The 9,701-nt window shown below is 39.3% G+C and overlaps 1 long non-coding RNA gene across 1 annotated transcript; it reads right to left on the bottom strand.

The window, feature by feature from the left end:
* Positions 1-1,066: 1,066 nt before the first annotated feature.
* On the bottom strand, positions 1,067-9,345 carry LOC119618800 (uncharacterized). The gene is made up of 2 exons (XR_005235166.2): positions 9,081-9,345; positions 1,067-1,489 (listed from the first exon to the last, which is right to left on the bottom strand). It is a non-coding gene; the product is annotated as an uncharacterized lncRNA (long non-coding RNA).
* Positions 9,346-9,701: the final 356 nt, after the last annotated feature.

The raw sequence follows: 9,701 nt of genomic DNA, 5'->3' as shown, positions 1-9,701 counted from the left end.
AGATTAGTTGAGATATTTTCTTTAAAGATAAGAGTTACGAATGGGGATTTACCAGACCAGATACCAAAACACACCTTCAAGCAATAGTAATTTAACTGGCTCAATATTGGCTCAAATTGATCAATGGAGTGGCATATAAAGTCCAGAAAATGACTGATTTGCATGTCAAAATTTACAATGATTGAGGTGGGATTTTATTTTATTTCAGATCAGTTAGGAAAGGATAAACAATTCAGTGAAAAGTTTTGGGGCAATTGGAACCAAACAAATATATATTCCTCTATGTAAGAATAATTTCCAAATTTATTAGTGTTCAGCATAAAAGTAAAACTGTAGAATTATTAGAAGAAAATATAAGGGAATATTTCTATAATCCTAGGGTTGGAGGAGGGCTTTCCTAAGCATAACAGTTAGCCCAAAATCTATAATGAAGAAAACTGACAGATTTAACTAGAGAAAATTAAATGCTTCTGTATAAAAAAGATGTAAGAAAGGTTAAGTGTCACAGACCAAGGCATATTACATATACAGCAATACCTGGATTACATACAGAATATCTGTAAATCTCAATCCAGTAAAAAAAAAAAAAAAGTATATGAACAGGCAATTCACAGAAGATGGAATAAAAATGGTCCATCAACATATGAAGAGATGCTCACTACTATCAGGAAAATGCAAACTAAAACAACAGTGAGGTAACTACACAAATATTCACAAGGCAAAAATTTAAAAGACTGATAATGGCTATAGTTGGTGAGGATGTAGAGAAGCAGGTATTATATATACAACATCAGGGAAAGTGCAAATTAGTAAAGCCAATTTAAAAACATTTTCACACGCTCTAGAATGGATATAACAAAAAAGAGATACAATAACAAGTGTTGACTAGGATGTGGAGAAATTGAATCCCTTGTTTCATTGCTGGTGAAAATGTAAAATGGCGTAGGTACTTTGGAAAAGTTTGACCGTTTCTTAAGAAGTTCAACATAGATTTATCATATGACCCAGCAATCCCGCTCCTAAGTATTTACCCAAGAGAAATGAAAACATACACCTACACACAGAGTCTTGCCCACAAATGTTTATAGCAAGATTATTCATAATAATGTGTGGAAGAACCTCAAAGGCCCATGAATTGATAAATGGACAAGCAAATGTGGTATGGCCACACAGTAGGATATTATTCAGCCATAAAAAGGAACAAAGTACCGATAAATGCTACGACATGGATAAATCTCTGAAACAATAAAACTTTTAAAAATGCATGTATCTTTTGACACACCAATTGCATTTCTAGGAATGTGACCTTAAGAAATATTTATGTGCATAGAGATTGTTCTTCAAAGACATTTGTAGCCAGGTGTGGTGGTGTGCACCTGTAGTCATAGCTACTCTGAAGGCCAGGGTGGGAGGATCACTTGAGCCCAGGAGTTCCAGACCAGCCTGGGCAACATAGAGCAAACATTTCTTGGGCAAACATATTTTGTCTCTGAAAAAGAAAAAAAGAAATATTTACAGTATTTGTCATAATTTATCTTGCAAACCACCTGCTTATCTAGTCGTTTGCTAGATTAAGTATAGTACATTCCCATTCTCTTTATGTACTATAATGCAGCTTTTAAAATAATATATTATTATACCTATACATAAATAAGGCTTTGAAGCTATACCCCATGAATATGTACAACTATTTTGTATCCAAAATAACTTAAAATAAAAAAATTATAAACTAAAATTCCTGAAAATAAGTATTGACCCAAATAGCCTATAAACTGAAAGAGAAAATAATATTTCTCTTATAACAGTTTCATTTTTCTCCCTGAAGAAACCTGAAAACATTTACGGACGGATGTTTTTGGTTTTCTGTTTGGATTGACCTGAAATAAATTTTTTATTGTCAACAACAAAAAAGCAAGCTGCAGAACAATAGACATATGATCTCATTTATATGAAAAAAAATTTTAAGTATTCATATCCATTCATCTATACAAATGCTTGCAAATAGGACTGGAAGTTTACCTAACATATTAACAGCGGCTACTTCTAGGGGAGGGAAGGAATTTAAGGCCAGAAATAGAGCAGCTTCTGTATGTAATCTGTATATTTGTGATCTTTTTTTTCCCCAAGACAGGTTTTCACTGTCACCCAGGCAATGAGTCGATCACAGCTCACTGCAGCCTCAACCTCCCAGGCTCAGGTGATCCTCCTACCTCAGCTTCCCGAGTAGCTGGGGCTACAGGTACTCACCACTACACCTGGCTAATTTTTCTATTTTTTTGTGGAGATGGGCTCTCACTATCTTGCCCAGGCTGGTCTCAAACTCCTGGGCTCAAGCAATTCACCCTTCTCAGCCTCCCAAAGTGCTGGGATTACAGGTGTGAGCCACCGCACCTGACCACTATTAGTATGTATTTAAAATTGCATACAATCAGAATGAGTCCTTGATTCACTAGTGTTTAAAACGGCATAAAAGCAAAGCTTAGAAAATAAGTCTGCTTAATACAAAACCATCCCTTAGAATCTAAACACTGTTAATTTCATAATAACTGGCGTGTACAGTGAACACCCACAAGAGCAGTTTCAATGTTCCCCAAACATGCAGACCTATAGTTGAAATCATCGAAGGAAAAACAGGTCTAGCGAAAAGATAGAAACTCTGATTCCAGAGCGGCACTGAGACATGTTTTGACCTTTTGCCAACCTCCTAAGGATGGAACAAAGACCTGGGCTGGGGCTCCTCATAAGTGACCCGAGGGGTGTAGACTTCGCCATGAAAACAGCATTGCCCTTTAGAGTTTTCTGCTGCTCCTGGGACTTCAGTGACTGTAGTTCCAGTCCTCTGGTTTTCCTCCTATTGTTTTCATTGGCCTGGGTCTAAGTGACTTGGAAGTGAGGAATCGGGAGCTCTGTAATGAAATACTGCTACATGGTGCGCGCAGGGTGTTGGCGGAGCTCCAGCTTGGCCGGTGAAGGTCTTCTTGGCGGATGTTCTCTCTTGGATGACGATGGAATTCTCTTTCCCTTCTCTCTTGGTACCAGGTGGGGCCTTCATCGTATTACTAAGAGTCGATTTATTACTCTTTCCGCTCCTTCTGGTTGAATACTTGAGATAGACGCTTAGGAAAGGAGCTAGCCAAGCCCTGGAGAAATGCTGACTCTTTGGATTTAATTTATGAGGCCCAATAGAAGCCGTCACAGAGGTTGGCTAAGGGTAGAATTAGCAGCAGAGAGTAGCGGCTGCAGCCTCCCCTGTTGTGACTTCAGGATTGAAGCTTGAGGTGCAATCTCATGGGGACCTCCTTGGTTGGTTGTCCATGGTTATTTACTCATTTAAGAGATTCCAGGAAATAATGGCACCTGTGTTAGCCAGGTGCCAACAAACAGTGAAAGCAGCATGATTAAAAAACATGTACTGTGAGGCTGGGCACAGTGACTCACGCCTGTAATCCCAGCACTTTGGGAGGCTGAGGTGGGTGGATCATTTGAGGTCAGGAGTTCAAGACCAGCCTGGCCAACATGGGGAAACCCTGTCTCTACTAAAAATACAAAAATTAGCAGGGCATGATGGCGCGTGCCTGTAATCCTAGCTACTTCTGGAGGCTGAGGAAAGAGAATCGCTTGAACCCAGGAGGCAGAGGTTGCAGTGAGCTGAGATAGCGCTACTGTACTCCAGCCTTGGTGACAGAGCAGGACTCCGTCTCAAAAAGAAAAGAAAAATGCCACCCAGGAGGGAAATACCTTACACAACAGGCTATGAATCAGAATCAGGGTTTGTAGGAGCCTCCATTAGAGCTGATAGCCAGCCTATAAGTTCAAGGAAGCAAAAGTTCACTGTGCAAAGCCACATGCGTGAAGGGAATATTCTAGCCGCTACAATGTGGCTTTAATTCAGTGAGTTGGTGCTTTGCCCTCTAGGGGGACTTGCTGGAGTTTGCTGTCTTTCTTTCCATTCCCTTTTCCTTCCTCAGTGACTTAGGTGTTTCTCAGAGATAAGCAGTCAGATCAATTAGGCACACGTGCTTACTGAATATGTTGACAAGATATCTCGCTAGGAGCTAGTTCCAGCCCTGGAGGTGTTTGTAATCCTGTTCAGAGATGAGACGTTGCATACGATGTAATAAATAACAACAGACATGAAATAAAATGCCACATGAATACTTCGAAGATAAGAACTATAGGAGCAAATTAAGAAAATACACATACGAAATCAACTGGTTTTATTGCTAGATAGATCTCCGTATTAATGTTCTACGAGGGAAGCCGTGGAAATTAATGGTTCAAATGATGTTTTAAATTAAATGTAAATTTTGTTTCTTCTTGATCTCCCCCTCTGCTTCCCAGACTGTTCTTCAAAAAAACACAACTGAACAGTTTGAAAAGCCAGGTTTTTGTGAGTAGCAGTAATAGGACACTGGGGAGAGGGAGAGCAGGAAGTGGGAACGCCAAATAGGCCTGCTGCCTCCCGGATGCACAACCGCTTGCAGTGTTGCTAGGAAACACCTGTCGTTTATTTCCAAAGAACTTCCTGAGGTGCTGGAGGTTAGGCTACGGGTGAGTTTTGATTTGCGTCCTAGCATTGAAATCTGAAGACCTGTGTGGTTTGCTGTGGCGTAATCAATAACAACCAAATGGCAGGCCGTCCCTGTGCACATGCTGCGGGTACCTGGTTGCAGGAATGAATGGGGCTCTGGGGAAGCGCGTGTTTCCTGCTCAGGCTGTGTGTTTGTCCATTTTCATCACAATGCCCCGCGCTGGGAATATAATGCTAAGCAAAATCATAGCCCCTGCCTTTTTGGAGCTTAAAATGGAGTGAGGAGACAAATATTATTCAAAGAATCACAGAAGTGCATGGAAAATGACAACTGTAGTGAGTGGTACAAAGAGAAGGGCAGGGAGCTGTGAGAACGGGTGCCTCTGCACCTAATGGTTGATGAGCAGAACATTAGTCTCCAGCCATTGCCGCTTTCCATGTGCCAGGCACCATGCTCAGTGCTTAACATTCGGGACCTAATGGAATTCTCACCATATTCCTATGGGGGCAACACTATTGTCACCTCTACTATAGAGGAGAGGGAACTGAAGGTCACCAAAGTTGAATACAGTGGTCCCTGCTTCTCTTTGGGGTAAATTCCAAGACTCCCAGTGGGTGCCTCGAATCACAGATAGTACCAAACCCTTTATATATTATGTTTCTTCCATCTGATAACCAAGACGGCCACTGAGTGACTAATGGACCAGTAGTGTAGACATCGTGGATATCCTGGACAAAGGGAAGATTCCCATGCTGGGTGGGATGGTATGAGATTTCATCACACTACTCTGAATGCCCTGTGATTAAAAACTTATGAATTGTTTATTTCTGGAATTTTCCATTGAATATTTTCAAACCGTGGTTGACTATGGGTAACAGTCAAACCATGGAAAGTGAAATCACATATTAAGGGAGACTACTGTAACTGAACTGAAGGCCTTCTCCTCCAAAATTTCACTCTCATCCACAGTCCCAGTCTTCGTAAATGGCACCACTCTCCATCCAGTCCTGTAATTTGGAAATTTGGGAGTCATCTTTGACCCAGTCTCACCCTCCATATCCAATGGAGTTCTTCCCACTCTAACTCATAAATATCCAGTCAATTTCTCTACTCCTCTGCAATCTCACTACCCATATTAGAACAGCAGCTTCCTAGTGGTTCTTCCTCTCACTTTTGCCTCAATCTGCTCTGTGCTCTCCAAAGAAGACCGAATGATCTTTAGCAAAGGCAAATTTGACTGTGTTCCTCCCTTGCTTGAAGACTTCCCATTGATTTTAGGGCAAAGACTAAAATCCTTAACATGGCCTCCAGGCCCATCATGTTCTGGCCCCTGCTTGCATCACCAGCTGCTCCTCTTGTACCTCTGCCTTTGTTCTCCTTGTTCCAGACTTTCCAGCCTCCTCTCTGCTTCAGGGCTTTCCCACCTACCAACTGCCTTTCCTCAAAGTTCTCATTCTCCCCTTTGTGCTTAGTTAATTCATGTTGGACCCTTAGATTCCCAACTTCCTTAGGGAAACTTTCTGAACTGTGCAGAGCAGGTCAAATCAATCTCATGATACAGTTTTACTACTTCTTTGTAACATTAGGTAAATTAATCCTTGTGTAATTAATTAATGTCTCTCTTATGTATATGAGCTATGAAGTTGGGTATAATATCTGCCTTGTTCACTGCAGTATTCTCCATTTAGGGCTTGGCGGCATACAGTAGGCACTTAACAAACATTTGTTGAATCAATGAGTGAACTTCCCAGAGTTCACATGGTCAATATGTGACAGAACCAGGACTCAAACCCAGTTTGACTAATATCAAAGTTTATGCTTTTAAAATATATGGCAGAACCAGGACTCAAACCCAGTTTGACTAATATCAAAGTTTATGCTTTTAATCACTGTATTCTACTATTGTCCTCTATGCCACCACCGTGATAATATCTTAAAGACATTAAGAGCTTCAGCACAAATTTACTGTATACAGAATGAACCCGTATGTTCTTTTTAATAGAATGTTGGGCAGCAGCTGCCTCTCAAGGTGACTCTATTGCTTTTTACCTGTTCTCATATGTGATTCTACTGAAGTGAACTGGGAAAAGAGCTAGTGATAAAAATCAAGAGGTCTAAAATAATTATTCTTAGTCAAAAAGAAGACAGATTAAAAATTATTCTTAGCCAAAAAGAAGATAGATTAAAAAGAGTGGAATTTTAATTGGATAACCTAGAAGCGGTGGATAAATTCCTAGACACATATAACCTATCAAATTTGAATCATAGAGAAGTAGACAGTCTGAAGAGACCAGCAATGAGTAAGGACATTGAATCAGTAAGAAAAAAACAAAAAACAAAAAAGACCCAATTCTCTCATCAAAGAAAAGCACAGAGTTGGGCATGGTGGCTCACACCTGTAATCCCAGCACTTTGGGAGGCTGTGAGCAAGTTCAACACCAGCCTGTGGAACATGATGAAACCCCTTCCGATTAAGGGTAATTGGTGGCTGTCCTGGTTACTCGGGAGGCTGAGACAGTAAAAATATTTGAGCTCAGGAGTTTGAGGCTGCAGTGAACTATGACCATGCCATTGTACTCCAGCCAGGGTGACAGAGTGAGACCCTGTCTCTTAAAAAAAAAAAAAGTAAAAAGCTCAAGACCTGATGGATTCACTGCTGAATTTTATCAGACATTTAAAAAAGAACTATTACTGACTCTTCTGAAACTCTTTTTGATAGTTGAAGAGGAGGAAACACTTCTTAAATCTTTTTACAAGGCCAGCATTACCTTGATATCAAAGCCAAAAAAAGACATTACAAGAAAAGAAAATTACAGGCCACTATTCTTGATGAACATAGATGCAAAAATACTCAATAAAATGTTAGCAAATGGAATTAAACACATTAAAAGGATCGTCCACTATAATCAAGTAGGATTTATCATTGGCATACAGAAGGGGTTCAACATACACAAACCAATAAATGGGATATATCAAATTAACAGAATGAAGGACAAAAATAATATGACCATTTCACTGAATAACAAAAAAGCATTTGACAAAATTCAATGTTCTTTCATGATAAAAAAAAAAATGCATACCAGCTACTCTGTGCATGTTGCCTGTGGAGTAGCCTTGTTTGCAAGAAGTAGTAATTTGAAAAAGAAAGAAAGAAAAACTCTTACCAAACTAGGTGCAGAAGGAATGTACCGCAATATTATAAAGGCCATATATGAGAAGCTCACACCTAACATTTTGTGCAACAGTAAAAAATTGAAAGCCTTTTCTCTAAGATCTGCAATAAGACAAAGATGCCCACTTCTTGCCATATGCAACATAGTACTGGAAGTCTTTGCCAGAGTTATTAGACAAAAGAAAGAAGTAAAAAGTAAGATAAATAATCATTGGTGAGAAAATGGTCTTATATATAGAAAATCTTACAGATTTTACCAAAAAACTGTTACAGCTAATAAACAAACTCGGTAAAGTTGCATGATACGAAATCAACACACAACAATCAGTAGCATTTCTATACAGTAACAGCGAACTATCTGAAAAAGAAATCAAGGTAATAATCCCATCTACGATAGCTGCAAAAAAAGAGAAGATACTTAGGAATAAATTTAACCAAGGAGGTGAAAGATTTGTACACTGAAATTTATGAAGTAATGATGAAAGAAATTGAAAAAGGCACAAATAGGAAAGATATCCTATGTTCATGGATTAGAATAATTAACATTGTTAAAATATCCATACTATCCAAAGCAACCTACAGATTCAATGCAATCTCTATCAAAATTCCAATGTTTGAAGCTTGGTCTAGGAGGATCTATTGTATTCTCTCAAAGGATAATCTATAGGGCACTTGATTGACCAGTGGCTTGAACAAAAATATAAGACAAAATCAATAATTTATCTCCCATAAAACATGCAGGGAGATAACTTGAACTTATCTATATTCCACTCTGCTTTTCTTTAGATTGTATGCCTTGTAAAAGTCAATTTTTCCAAAAGTCATTCTTTCTTTCAAAGCATATTGTTTGCAGTCTTGAAAATAAGAGCAGAGAGGAAAGTTCTGTGTTGAGCCTGATATTTTAACACCATAGGCACTCCAAAAGTTATTTTTACTTTGAACAAATACAAAAATAATGCATAAGTTTATTCCATCCTGATTTGCCCCCAGCTGGCTGACTTCATTGGTTCATAAATTGCCCATGATCATTGAATTGACGTAAAGCCTTGAGCAGATGAATTTTATGGTCAAGATTTGCTGAAAAATATATTTTTTCTCTTCTTGAGAAATATCGCTCCCTCAAAGAAAGGGAGGATTAACTCTGGGGTATTGACTTCCTGCTAAAGGGGACTTGGAGACCATTGTCTTTCCACAGCCAAAAATTAAAAATAAATAAATCAAGGCTTGAATCCTTTCAACAAATTCAAAGCAACTCCAGTTAGGCACTACAAATATTTAAGGGTACACACAACACTTTAAAAGTAAAATGTATCTACTCTGGCAGCTGGTAAGTGGCTATTTTGCATTGCAAATTTACCACAAAGCTTGTTACTTACCTATGTGCCGGAAGACGCCACCCTGCAATCTCAGAACGATGCCCCTGGGTTCTCTCTGTGGACACAGTGGTGGGTCTGCATGGAAGAGCCCTCTCTCATACTGTTGCAGGATCCACAAAGACTTTTAGCCCCCTAAAGAGGCAGGAGCCCCGTGAGAGTGAACCCACAAGGCAAGTCATGCCAATAAATCCAGCCAAGTGGAAACCACTAGTCAGACAGGAAGATCACGGACAAGTCTGATTCCCATAAAATGGAATGTAAATAATTTCCCTTTCTCTTCCACAATTTATTTTTCAGGCAAAGGAATTTAATATATAATAGGGACTTGGCTGATCTCAAAGGCAGGCTATTTATAGACTCTCATTGACAAGCTATTGGTCTTAAAGATAAATCTCTCCTCTCGTCCTCAACACAACTCATTGACTTGCCCTCCCTCTCTTCCCTCCTCTCTTTCTTCTCTTCTTCTTACAAAGTAAAGCAAAAGACAGGTCTTAACTGCTGATCATGACCGGTTATTCTGCCGGGAGAGTTATTTTCCACAGTCATGCAACCTAGAGGCACTAATGAATCAATTTTCTGTCTTGGAGGTTACTGCTTGTATTACTTTATTTTCCATCATGG

This window comes from Chlorocebus sabaeus, chromosome 9 (genome assembly GCF_047675955.1).
Source record: "Chlorocebus sabaeus isolate Y175 chromosome 9, mChlSab1.0.hap1, whole genome shotgun sequence".
NCBI lineage: Eukaryota > Metazoa > Chordata > Mammalia > Primates > Cercopithecidae > Chlorocebus > Chlorocebus sabaeus.
Note: the sequence above shows the minus strand (reverse complement) of the source record. Positions and strands in the feature narration are given on the sequence as shown.